General features: G+C 41.7%; 1 protein-coding gene across 1 annotated transcript in view; it reads right to left on the bottom strand.

Moving 5' to 3' along the window:
* LOC131193220 (uncharacterized) overlaps positions 1 to 14,666 on the bottom strand; it is a 111,328-nt gene that overhangs the window by 7,704 nt on the left and 88,958 nt on the right. The gene's annotated exons all lie outside the window — the stretch shown is intronic.

Raw genomic sequence — 14,666 nt, 5'->3', positions numbered from 1 at the left:
ATTTTACATGCTTTTTTCCATGAAAATTTCAAATATCAAGTGTTGGATAGTTCCCAGAAGAGAGTTTGCCTGTCCTTTGCTCTCCTACTTCAATAGAAATATGGGATGGATGAAAACCACAGGAAGCCAGCACTAAAAATATAGTGCAAGTGCTGTTTCATTTTGTTTTTTAATCTAATCCTTTCTTTGAAATATGCCCACACTTACACACAAACTAAAAAACCTTGATACCTGCTGAATTGCACATCTTGGACAGCTAACATCAAAAACATCATCAAAAAAGGACAACAAAGAATGTTCTTTCTGCGCCAACTCAGTAAGCTCAAACTGCCCAAGGAGCTGCAGATTCAGTTCTACAGAGGAATTATTGAGTCTGTCATTTGCACCTCTATAACTGTCTGGTTCGGTTCTGCAACCCAACAAGAAAGACACAGACTTCAGAGGATAATTAGAACTGCAGAAAAAATAATTGCTACCAACCTGCCTTCCATTGAGGACCTGTATACTGCACGAATCAAGAAGAGGGCCGTGAAAATATTTATAGATCCCTCACATCCTGGACATAAACTGTTTCAACTCCTACCCTCAAAACGACGCTATAGAGCACTGCACACCAGAACAACTAGACACAAGAACAGTTTTTTTCCAAAGGCCATCACTCTGCTAAACAAATAATTCCCTCAACACTGTCAAACTATTTACTAAATCTGCACTACTATTAATCTTCTCATCGTTCCCATCACCAATCTCTTTCCACTTATGACTGTATGACTGTAACTTTGTTGCTGGTAATCCTTATGATTTATATTGATATATTGACCATCATTTGTGTTGTAAATGTTGTACCTTGATGAAGGTATCTTTTCTTTTATGTACACTGAGAGCATATGCACCAAGACAAATTCCTTGTGTGTCCAATCACACTTGGCCAATAAAAAATTCTATTCTATTCTATTCTATTCTATTCTATTCTATTCTATTCTATTCTATTCTATTCTATTCTATTCTATTCTATTCTATTCTATTCTATTCTATTGAGTAAGGCATCTAGAATTCTAAAACTCAGTTTGGAAATTTCCTAAGTGGAACTCTATGCAGGTGCAAAATCTATTTTGGAGAACTTTTAAAGGAAGAAAACTCATTTTTAAATGGATCAGAAAGTGAATTATGTTGGGAGCAGCAGGTGTAATGAGTTTACTTGGGAAGTTACAAGGATGTGTCTCTTAGTTCAGGGCCTCTGATTGCTGCTTTGAGCAAGAACTATCTCCTCAATACTCAGCTGGTATTTAAGAACAAATATTCTTTTCAAAAGCCTTACATCTTCAGAAGCCTTGCCTCTACGATGCTGCTTTGATGCTTCAGTGCAAAATGGGTCAATGGAGCACCAGCACAAGAAAAAAAAATTAGTGCAGGGCTCTATCATTTAAATAATCCTCACAGGAAAGAAAATTATATCTAACTCATGCGATGGCTCGGCTCCAACCAATGGGAAATCATGGCAGGATATTTTGTGCTTAATGTGTGTGGAGGATCACTTGTTTTGATTGATTAATCAACTATTGATGAATCTTCCTTGCCAACCAAGGAACATTTCTTATGCCTGTTACCTTGTTGACTTTTGGGGGACTTCATTATATTATATTCAGTTCAGGTGGAAAATTATTCACCAGGCTCTGGGTGTGGGTTAATATTGATTCAAGTTGTTAACGACCTAATTAAGGAAGAAAAAGGTCTCCTGTAACCTGCGTGTAGAGACGTTCAGCTTGGCCAATTTGTATTTTGTTTTGTGTCCACTGCCAATATCAATACAATCTGTATCCTCGTATGTTTGCTCCTCATGCATCTCTGGTATCACTTATGCTAACTGGCATTAATTTGTAGGAGATATAATGGATCTCTTCTCTCATTCTTGGCCTTCCCTCTGCAAGAGGAAGATAAGAATCTGAAATTCTTGTCTAGAATCCAAGCCTATCGGTGTTTTATTACCTACGATTATTTTTCCAGAGAGGCTCAATGTATGAAGCCACTATTTTAACAACAGCAATAGCAAAAGCATTTAGACTTATATGCCACTTCATAGAGCTTTACAGCCCTCTCTGAGGCGTTTACAAATGTCAGGATTATTGCCTACAACAATCCGGGCCCTCATTTTACTCACCTCAGAAAGATGGAAGGATGAGTTAACCTGCAGCCCCATCAGGATCGAACTCCTGGCAGTGGGCAGAGTTTGCTGCAATATAGCATTCTAACCACCAGAACTCTTAACCCTTGTTGGCCTATGTTACACCAATCCTAAATTATTTAAGATGGGGAGACACCACGATATGGAGTTGCTTCTGCCATAAAATCCAATGCTTTGAGCTGTAATAGTCATGGATAGATATTAGGGCATGTGGCAGATGTAATTGTTATGCTCCTTGTTGACCATTGGCATACAGGAAATCTGATGTGGATTTTTATTTTAGGTTACCCAAATGTCTATTTTACAGAAAACAGTTCTATGTATATTATAAACCAACATCTGCGTTAAAGATACGGAAACATAAGCAGAAACAGCTGGGTTTTTAAAACCTTTCAACCATAGGGAGCAATTGGGCAGCAAACTGAAACATTCAAGACTCTGATGAAGACTCTCAAGAGGGGTTGAAATGCACTGATGGCGCTGAAGATACTGCTGTGGATTTAAGAGGTGCTCACATAATGTCTGTGAGACCATGAAAACAGAAATTTCAGAGTCATCCCAATTAACTTCAGGCATTCTAAATTGCAAAGAGATGTGGCTATATGCCTAAACTGAGTAGCTGATAGGATAATAAAAGACCTTGGTTTAGATGAACTGAAATTACCACAGTTGTGAGGATTGGGGAGTGTGCATCCATGTTTTTCTTGACTAAGGATGGCTGATCCTATCCATCCTTTCTGGCTGATCCTATCCATTATAGAAGTCATTCTGTCCTGTTTGATTGGTCATAAAGTTTCCTGGCTTAATTATTCTTTTGTCATAGCTATTCATTTTATGGAAACCAGTAAAAAGAAGTTTTGATTCTGTGAATCTTGGGAAGAGCTATTAATATCTGAAGAGCAGTGTGAGTTTCATTTATATTACAGGTGTCCAACCTTGGCAACGTTAAGATTTGTGGACTTAAACTCCCAGAATGGCTGGCTGGGGAATTCTGGGAGTTGAAGTCCATAAGTCTCAAAAAGTGCCAAGGTTGGATACTCCTGATCAATATCCAGGGGTGAAATTCAGCAGGTTCTGACAGGTTCTGGAGAACTGATAGCGGACATTTTGAGTAGTTTGGAAAACTGGCAAATACCACCTCTGGCTGGCCCCAGAGTGGGGTGGGAATGGAGATTTGGCAATATCCTTCCCCCAGGAGTGGGGAGGGAATGGAGATTTTGTAGTATCCTTCCTCTGGAGTGGGGTGAAAATGGAGATTTTTGCAGAATCCTTTCCCTGCCATACCCACCAAGCATGCCCACAGAACCAGTAGTAAAAAAAAAATGAATTCCACCACTGCCTATATCTTATTTTCTATTTTATGAATTTTAAATGGAATAAAAGGAACATTGGCACCAAACAGAGCTTCATACCTGGTACACTGCAACACACAGGGCCTGCAAAGGAAGCCTCAGACAGGTAGAACTGTTCAATTAAGGCAATGACCTTTTTACTCAACAGCTTTGAGCAATTTGACTGGATTATGGATCAACCTATTTAAGGATGTCCAGCACAGTGTTTTCAGGGAGACCCATAAGACTAAGTCTATGGTCTGGATATTTGGCTAGCATCCAGAATATTTGATTATTTTAGTCAGAAAAAAAAAAGCATCTTGGAAATGTCTGGCTGCCAAGGATAGGCAAACTGTGAACAGATGACTCATATGATCTTTTTTTTTTTTTAAAGACAAGCAGCAACTCATTCCCTAAGTGATGTTTGAAGATGAGATTTTGAAAGAGAAAATTATGCAGTGTATCTGTTTGAACAAAATCATTAAATATATTCCTTTTCATTTTTCATTTCAGACATTTCCAATATGAAAGGAATATAAAATAGTGCGCTTAGTAGGGAGGAAAGGAATGCATCTTTCTGCGCATTCTATTCACCAGCAACATCTAATATTGTTCATTAAAAATTTGCCATACTATTTCTTTGAGCAGCATAGGTTTTGCTAACGTCGTAATTATGCTAACAACCCTGGCTTCTGTTGCATTTAGCAGTTTGTTCAGCCGAGCCACTGAACTGACAGTGTTCACTCGCACACATTTGAAATATGGGGCACAATATCGAGATTATAGAAGTTCTGCAAAACACCAAAAGTCAAGACAGAGTCCTGTTCATGCATGTTTTTAAATTGCAAATATGCACCAGCCTCAGATGCCTGCCTTGATCCTTTCCCATTATCTGTTCTGACCTAGACTACCTGAGAAAGCATAAATCACAATTTTAGTCCCAAAAAACCTCTTTTACTGAGACGGCTGTGAATTATGGTCATTCACAGCCTATAATGATTCACAAACAGTCTGTGAAGATTCTGACAGATGTCTGCTCAATTGGCACAGTCTTTCAGGGTAATGTTGATAAGCACCCACCTTTATCTCCCTTAAAATGCTTCTAGAGACCTAATTGCCAATTAGTTTTGTAAGGCTAAACAGAGCACAGAATCAAATGGACTTATTTATTTATTTATTTATTTATCTATCACAACAGTATATATAAGCATAAGCATGAAATAACTTTACGATATATAAGCATATATATAAGCATAAGTATGTAATAACTATACGAAATTGGATACAATCAAAGGGAACATTAGGACAGGAACGGTAGGCACATTGGTGCTCTTATGCACGCCCCTTACAGACCTCTTAGGAATGGGGTGAGGTTAATAGTAGATAGTTTTTGGTTAAAGCTTTGGGGATTTTGGGAAGAGACCACAGAGTCTGGTAGTGCATTCCAGGCATTAACAACTCTGTTTATGAAGTCATATTTTCTGCAATCAAGATTGGAGGGGTTCACATTAAGCTTAAATCTATTGTGTGCTCGTGTATTGTTGTGATTGAAGCTGAAGTAGTCTTCAACAGGAAGGACATTGTAACAGATGATTCTATGAGTTAAACTCAGGTCATGGCAAAGGTGGTGGAGTTCTCAGAGCTTGAATTGACTATATGAACTAACTGCTTCCTGCAAAGGCTCACATCCATTTGCTCCTCTTTTATGTCTTATGGGAGGGGCCAATCGACTCCAAGCCTTACTCCTGAGTCACCCTTTTTTTCCTTAATTGTTCTTGCCTCCTGGCAGCTTTGTGCATGCGCACACTGGGAACAGGCTCACACTGTTCTTCTGCCTTGCTGATGTCAGATTCTGGAGACTCCGGAGGCAGCACATAACTACCAAATGGCCCTGGGCCCCTCTCTGTCGCAGACACAGAGCCCTTATCTGAACCTTCCGCAGACTCCAGGACTGGCCCATGTTCCTCCCCAACCTCCTCACTGTCGAACTCTGCTGCCAGCTCAGCAGGCCCCCAGAGGACCACAACATTATCTTGCAAGAAACTGAAAGGTTTCATTTCCCCATTTTGAATAAAGCAATAGTGCTATGCAATGTTTTCCCTACATTCTGAAAACATGGCTCAGAATGCATTGCAGGAAGGCAGCTGTGTTAGTCTATAGGAGTATGCAAGAGTAGCATAGATACAATGCCTGACAGGAACTTATGAAAGTAGCCCTATCATTTTTCATTATGCTCTCTATGGAACTTCTGAACTGAAACTGAAGCGGTATAACATCTCTTCAGAATCAAAATCTATAGACTATACAGGTAGTCTTTGACTTAGGATACAATTGAGCCCATTTTTGTTGCTAAGTGCTTATTAAGTGAGTTTTGCCCCATTTTACAATCTTTCTTGTCACAGTTGTTAAGTGAATCACTGCAGCTGTTACATTAATGTCATGGTTGTAAAATGAATCTGGCTTGCCCATTAACTTTGCTTGTCAGAAGGTCACCAAAGGTGATCATTTGACCCTGGGACATTGCAATTGTCATAAATAAGAGCCAGTAACCAAGCATCCAATCTTTGATCATGTGACCATAGGGAAGCTGCAACAAATGTAAGTGTGAAAAATGGTCATACGTCACTTTTTTCCAGTGCCATTGTAACTTTTAACTGTCACTAAATGAAAGGTTTTAAGTTGAGGACTTCCTTTGAGGCCCATATTGTGGGTGCTGTGATTTGTTTAAAGTATAGTTGGATTGTAAAATTTTAAAGCAAACGGCAGGTGTTCATGATGGAACATATTCGAATCTAATTATTTCATGCCAATGGACAAAAAAGTAATAGGAATTACTCTAGAAACAGTAATGACTCGCCATTATCCTAGGAAGAAAATGTCCTCGGGCACCAAGAGAAACTTCTCTTCTTTTTTGAATTAATACCAGGAAGGTCAAACTGGTTTATCCATTCTGGTCATGATTGAAACCAGCTCCTTCAAATGTAATATTAATTAGTTTCTCTATGCTTGATATTAACCTACACAATATGTGCCAATTTCATGCACAATTTCATGAACCTCAAGTACTGCACTGAGTATTAATTTGGAAATTGAGGGTCATATGCATACACTTTTGCTCATATATACATATCTACCATTTATATCCATTCACACATAAAGCAAAACTACAGTACCTTCATTGCCCTCTCATTTTTGTTTTTGTTTTTTTGTTTTTTTTTGTTTTTTTTTGTTTACATTTATACCCCGCCCTTCTCCGAAGACTCAGGGCGGCTTACAATGTATAGGGCAATAGTCTCATTCTATTTGTATATATTTACAAAGTCAACTTATTGCCCCCCCAACAATCTGGGTCCTCATTTTACCTACCTTATAAAGGATGGAAGGCTGAGTCAACCTTGGGCCGGGCTTGAACCTGCAGTAATTGCAGGCTTTGTGTTCTTAATAACAGGCCTTACCAGTCAGAGCTAAACCGGCCCTTTTGCCTTCCAACTCTGTTATTCTTTTCAGCAATCCCTAATAAAGCCTTACTGGAAAAGAGGAAACAAAAAAGGGCCTCCCCAGGCTCCTAATCCTGCTTGCAGATTTTTGGGTTCCTAATAGCAATAGCAATAGCACTTAGACTTATATACCGCTTCCCAGTGCTTTACAGCCATTTCTAAGCGGTTTACAGAGTCTGCATTTTGCCCCCAACAATCTGAGTCCTCATTTTACCGACCTCGGAAGGATGGAAGGCTGAGTCAACTATGATCCGGTCAGAATCGAATTCCTGACAGCAAGCAGTGAGCAGTACTGCATTCTAACCATTGTGCCACCACAGCTCTAATGCAGGAAACTACAGTACCAGTTAGCCCACAGTAGAAAGTTACTTTCCCTTCCTAGTCACCCCAAATACACTGAAGGGTCAGCTTTCCCCCCCAAGTGCTAGGATAGGATGAAGGGATTGCCTGTCAGATGCTTGACTTGGTGCCAGATTCTGGTATTTAATGCATTTGGCTCAGCGGTGAAATGCACTTACCTTCGCTACCGGTTCGGAAATGTGAGCGCGGGCTCTATGCTCATGGGTGCCTCTTCTGTGCATGCGCAGAGGGTAAAAAATGGGATGTAATGACATCCCAGTGAGTGGGCAGAGCCTCCCGCCGCTACAGTGGTGGGTTGCCCCCAGTTCGGACCGGTTCTATAGAACCTGTAGTAAAACTGGCAGGAGGCTCCACCCACTGACCTAAACGTCATCAAAACTCTTCTGTGCATGTGCGGGCATGATGCGAACCGGTATTAAAGGTAAGTAGAACCCACCCCTGCTCCACTGGCCATACCGGTTCGCACGAGCCAGATAGATCTGCCCAGATTTCACTGCTGATTTGGCTTTTATAGTTTGAATACAGCATTTTACGTTGTTTTAAGTTTTGATGGAGAGCTGCCTGGAGTTTGTTATAAGATGAACAGCTACGTGAATATTTTAAAGAAATAATAAATAAATAATTCTTGTGAGCTCAAGGTTAATGGAAAAAGCACCTCTTGAGGGCTTTCCAGAAGGGAAAAAGCAATGGGGCTAATTTAAGAACAATGTTTCATAGGGTGGGGCAACCCCCCCTCCTTTATCTGATGGAATGAGTGGATGTAACCAGGTAGTCCCTCATATATAACCTGGTAATATTTGCGATGCTAAGCTGTTGTCTTGGATTGTTTAAATTTAATGTTAACCCTATGCTCTTTACAATTTGGATAGATGACCTATTCATATCGCCCACCTCTTCCCATCAAATATCTTCTTTCCCACCCATGAAAAAGATTATGATAAAGACTTCAAGATTACATTTTAGAAATTACCTACTGCCTGCTACTTAGATGTCTTTTCTCGTTTCTTAAGTATACGTTAAGGAATCTTTGACTTTAAACCTGTATATACTTAAGGAACTTTGCAATTCCGTGTCCACCAAAATGACTTGTTTTGGGATGAGTTTGTTCTCTTAATTGTTACCTTCTCACCACTGTGGGTTTCACAAAAATGGCCACAAAGCATAATGCTTACGTTTTCCTCTCCTTTGAGGTCAAGCCCCAGAGCACTGTAATCAGTTTGGAAAATGAACGAAATGTCTCTTCTGCTGGAGTGTGTTCTGAGCAATCTAAGATTTGGTCAGCTAGGTTATGCTGGCTTAATTTGCTACCTTATATCTGAAATTTAAGGCCAAAGTGAGGCTGGCATGCATGATACAACATAATCTTCCTGAATTCTCTTCCTTAGGAACTAATTAGAAACTTCATCTGGTTGCTTTGAAGATAATAAAAGTAATAATCTAGGAAAGGATGTGCAAAGCTTCAATCTTTGCCTCTTCTCAGCTTTAGATATAAAGGTAGTCCTTGACTTATGACCCCAAAAGTTCTGTTCTTTGCACACACGTGCTGTTGTGGCCTGTCGGCCATCGGTCCCTCCAGCAGCCGAATCAGAGGACGAGGAGGAGGCGTGGGAGTCAGGGTCAGCATCAGGACAACCTGGGAGCTCTGAGAGGGAAGCGGGAATGGAGCTAGCAGAGAAAGAGAGAGAGAGGCAGAGGCTGGGCCGTCCCTCAGCCCTCAGATGGAGAATCAACAGCCCCCAGGTCTGGAGGTGGTTAATGTAGAAGAGGAGGAAAAGCTGGGTCCAGTTCCTGATGCACAGCTGCGCAGAAGGCAGAGAAGAGGAGAGGAGTGGAGTGGAAAGTCGTGGGCTGATCCTGAGGAAGGAAGAGCCACCTCTGCTAGCGAGGCCCCCACCCTAGCTCTGGGGATAAAAGGCAGGGGGCGGAGATGAGTAGGTGTGGCAGACAACTATTCATTTTCCGACGGCATGGATTTGTTGGCTTGCAAGATAAACTTTTTGTGGGGGTTGCCAGCATTTCTAATAAAGGAATCTTTTGAGTTCCCGTCGGAGGTTTTGTCATTATTTGGGGAGCTGGGTCAGAACACTTGCACTATTGAATCAACTGCTGGATATTAAGCTCACTCCCAATAGATATGAAAATACATTTGCTTGTAATGACCTCTCTGTTCTCTGACTCCGTCATGTACACAATCTGAGTCATCAGTTACTTGTTCGAGGCCAGACTAGACGTTTTAGCAGCACAAATGCAAAGCATGTGCTTGCTTTATTTGATTGTAAAGAACGCCCTTTGGGAAACTCAGCAGCTGTGGGGTAATGAAAAGGAGAAGGAAGGGAATATTTAACTGGGATTTTTTTTCCTATTGGAGTTTCAACATACATCTTAAAAGAAAATTGAGCTTCTTGGTTGTTGCTATTTACATAATAAAAAGCACAACACAGCATTTCAGTTAATTGAATGGGTAGTTTTCAACTCATGACCAAAAATTCTGTTGCTAAGTAAGACGGTTGTTAAGTGCTTGGTACTCTGAGGAGCTGAGAGAGATGAAGCACCGGAAAAGATGCCTAGAGAGTGATTGGAGGGCCAGTCGTTCTGAATCGGATCGAACACTAGTTAGGTCTCATATTCAGACCTATCTAGTGGCGATAAGAGTGGCAAAATGTGAGTATTTTTCCACTCTTATTGCATTGGCAGATAACTGCCCAGCTGCTCTGTTTAGGGTGACCCACTCCCTACTACATCAGGGAGCACGGGAGGACACCTTGCAGGGACGTGCTGAGGACTTTGGTCAATATCTGCACGATAAAATTGCTCAGATTTGGGATGGGCTGGACTCTGATGGGGTAGATTCAGGTGGGATGACGGAGGCTGGTCTTGATGATGTTGTCTGGGACGAGTTTGATTCTGTAGCTCCAGAGGACATGGACAGGATACTAGGGAGGCTGAAGGCATCCACATGTTTACTGGACCCGTGTCCCTCCTGGCTGGTACTGGCCACACAGGAGGTTACACGAGGCTGGCTTCAGGGAATTGTTAACGCTTCTTTGAGGGAGGGTGTCTTCCTGTCCGTCTTGAAAGAGGCGGTTGTGAGGCCCCTTCTCAAGAAGCCTTCCCTGGATCCAGCTATTTTATCGAATTATCGTCCTGTCTCCAACCTTCGCTTTGTGGCGAAGGTTGTTGAGAGTCTGGTGGCACGACAACTTCCCCGGTACCTGGATGAAACTGTCTATCTAACCTGTTCCAGTCCAGTTTCCGACCTGGGTACAGCACAGAAACGGCTTTGGTCGCATTGGTAGATGATCTCTGGAGGACTCGGGATAGGGGTTGTTCCTCTGCCCTCGTCACTTTCCACCTGGACTACTGTAATGCTCTCTACATGGGGTTCCCCTTGAAGGGCACCCGGAGGCTCCAACTGGTCCAGAATGCAGCTGCGCGGGTGATAGAGGGAGCTCCTCGTGGCTCCCATATAACACCTCTCCTGCGCAGGCTGCACTGGTTACCGGTGGTCTTCCGGGTGCAATTCAAGGTGTTGGTAACCACCTTTAAAGCACTCCATGGCACGGGACCGGGTTATTTACGGGACCGCCTGCTGCCACCGATAGCCTCCCACCAACCTGTGTGCTCCCACAGAGAGGGTCTCCTCAGGGTGCCGTCAGCCAAACAATGCCGGCTGGCGACCCCCAGGGGGAGCGCCTTCTCTGTGGGGGCACCCATCCTCTGGAATGAGCTTCCTCCGGGGTTACGATTACTCCCCAAACTCCGGACCTTCCGTCGCGAGCTCAAGACTTTTTTATTTCACCGTGCATGGTTGGCCTAAGTTACTATTGTTTTAAATGGGGTTTTATTATTGTTTTTAGCATAATTTTTAATTGGTATTAGCCAAATAGAATTAGATTTTTATACTGTATTTTAAGTTTGTTTATAAATCCTGTTTTATTGGCTGTAAACTGCCCTGAGTCCTTCGGGAGAAGGGCGGTATAGAAATTTAATAAATGAAATGAAGTGAATTGTATTTCATTTTACAACTTTTCTTGCCACTATTGTTAAGTGAATTACTTCAGTTTTTAAGTTAGTAACACAGTTTTCGCATTGACTTTGCTTGTCAAAAGGTTGCAAAAGGTGATCACATCACCCCAGGACACTGCAATCGTCATAAATATGAACCAGTTGCCAAGCGGCTGAATTTTGATCACATGACCGGGAGGATGTAAAAACACTAGTCATAAGTCACTTTTTTCCAGTGCCATTGTAACTTTGAATGGTCACTAAACAAAAGTTTGTAAGTCGAGGACTACCTGTATCAGCTCTCTCCTGAAACAGCATTTTGTGTTGTTGTTGTTTTTACAAAGGAGAGAAGAACAGTGCATCATTTCTCCCATTCCTCATGACGGAATTGCCAACGTTTTCTTTAGTCCTGTTTTGTATTGCAGCGGTTAAAAAATATGTTCTTCCAGCAATATCTATTTTTCCTCCAAACCAATATTTTATTCTAGTAAGAGTTCCCTTCAGGAACGAAAACCTAGAAGTTAATAATCTTTTATATCCTTTTTTTTTGTTATGAAGTCATGACACCAACGGAAAAATGACTATCCATCTCAGTTTGACTGGCATTCCTTCAAGGACAGGAGACATCTTTAAACAAAAAACAAAAAGAAAAGCCTCACACTGAATGTTTTTGAATAGTTTCTCTTAGGAAAACAAATTCAGACTTGGATCAGCCCTTTAATGTTCAAAATGATAAGAGAGGAACAGCTGCAACATAAATATTTTACAGCACAATTTGCTGACTCCCATCATGCAAACCCAGCTATGGAAAAGGTCTGTCACTTGTACAGCTGGCACATTTTACTTCTGAGAGTAGCAGAGGGAAGACCTGGTTGATACTAAACTAAATCAGCGACAGGTACCTGAACACACTTGTAAGTGGATCATAAGCTTCCTAACAGAAAGGAAACAGCAGGTGAAGCTAAGCAGAATCACATCAGATACCTGTACAATTAGCATAGGGACCCCCCAAGGATGTGTCACCTCCCCACTTCTCTTCTGTCTGTATACCAATGACTGCATCTCAAATGATCCATCTGTTAAACTACTGAAATTTGAAGATGATATGTTGATTGGTCTCATTCGAGACAATGATGAATCCACATACAGACAGGAGGTTGAACAACTAGCCTTGTGGTGCGACCGTAACAATCTGGAACTGAACACACTCAAGACTGTAGAAATGGTGGTAGACTTTGGGAGAAACCCTTCCATACTTCCACCTCTTACAATACTTGACAACATAGTATCAACAGTAGAAACCTTCAAATTTCTAGGTTCTATCATATCGCAAGATCTAAAGTGGACAGTTAACATCAAAAACATCATCAAAAAAGGACAACAAAGACTGTTCTTTCTGCGCCAACTCAGAAAGCTCAAACTGCCCAAGGAGCTACTGATCCAGTTCTACAGAGGAATTATTGAGTCTGTCATTTGCACCTCTATAACTGTCTGGTTTGTTTCTGCAACCCAACAAGACAGACACAGACTTCAGAGGATAATTAGAACTGCAGAAAAAACAATTCCTATCAACCTGCCTTCCATTGAGGACCTATATACTGCACAAGTCAAAAAGAGGGCTGTGAAAATATTTACAGACCCCTCGCATCCTGGACATAAACTGTTTCAACTCCTACCCTCAAAACGACGCTATAGAGCACTGCACAACTAGACACAAGAACAGTTTTTTCCTAAATGCCATCACTCTGCTAAACAAATAATTCCCTCAACACTGTCAAACTATTCACTAAGGCTGCATTACTATTACTATCAGTCTTCTCAGTGTTCCTATCACCCAACTCCTCCCACTTATGACTGCATGACTGAAACTTTGTTGCTTTGTATCCTTACAATTTATATTGATATTGTTTCCTAGTATGATTTGATTGCTTATTTGTACCCTATGACTATCATTAAGTGTTGTACCTTATGATTCTTGATGAATGTATCTTGTCTTTTTATGTACACTGAGAGCATATGCACCAAAGACAAATTCCTTGTGTGCCCAATCACACTTGGCCAATAAAGAATTCTATTCTTATTCTATACCCCTCCAAACAGCACTATGGATGTTACACTAATTTGTATTTTAAATATGTGTATGAAAGCTGCATTTCTGGCCAGTATTCTAAATATGAATTACAGCCAGGTGACTCACAGGCTTGGAAAGTTTTAGCTAGGCTAGGGAGTGGGTTGGAAAGGAGAAGAGAAAAGAAAAGAAGAACTTGGCCTCTGCTTTTGTGTAAAATGTTGCATGCTTGCTAAAAATACCTCCCACATATTTCCTAGAACTCAGCTTTAATATTTTAAAATTCTTGGACTGTCTCTTGCCTGTGAGATGGCAGCTACATAAATGAGACAAATAAATAAACTCATTTAAACAGAGATCTGTTCTGCTGAGAATTATGATTATAATTTGGAGAGTTTGAGGGAATGAGGGGATACAGGAGCTGAAGTTTACCCTATCTGGGTATTCTCTGGATTTAGATGCTTCATCTGTATCCCCCAGTGAATGGAAGATGATGGTGTTTTATTCATTTCATTTCATTTCTATGCTGTTCAGCAGCTAACATGCATTGGCACCAAATACACAGATTAACTACATAGAAGAATAAAAATTATAATGATCAATCCCTTCCAAGCCAAAATGTGAGTGCCTCAGTCAGAGGTGGGTTTCAGCAGGTTCTGACCAGTTCTGGAGAACTGGTAGCGGAAATTTTGAGTAGTTCAGAGAACCAGTAAATACCACCTCTGACTGGCTCTGCCCCCATCTATTCTCTGCCTCTCGAGTCCCAGCTGATCAGGAGGAAATGAAGATTTTTCAGTAACCTTTCCCTGGAGTGGGGTGGGAATGGAGATTTTACAGTACCCTTCCCCTGCTGTTGTGGCTCCCGCCCCCGAACTTGGCCCCATGCCCGAAAGTGCCTTGGAGCTGGACCCGCTGCCAGAAAGTGACTCGGAGCCGGGCCTGCTGCCAGAAAGTGACTTAGACAGTGAGTCCATGGCTTAGGGCCGGGTTACTTACGGGACCGTCTGCTGCCACCGACTGCCTCCCACTGACCTGTGAGTTCTCACAGAGAGGGACTCCTTGGGGTGCCGTCCGCCAGGCAGTGCCGACTGGCGACACCCAGGGGAAGGGCCTTCTCTGTGGGGGCTCCCACCCTCTGGAACGAACTTCCCCCAAGACTCTGTCAACTTCCCGACCTTCGAACCTTTCGCCGCGAGCTTAAGACACATCTATTTATTTGCGCA

This window comes from Ahaetulla prasina, chromosome 2, assembly GCF_028640845.1.
Source record: "Ahaetulla prasina isolate Xishuangbanna chromosome 2, ASM2864084v1, whole genome shotgun sequence".
In the NCBI taxonomy this organism is placed as follows: Eukaryota; Metazoa; Chordata; class Lepidosauria; order Squamata; family Colubridae; genus Ahaetulla; species Ahaetulla prasina.
Note: the sequence above shows the minus strand (reverse complement) of the source record. Positions and strands in the feature narration are given on the sequence as shown.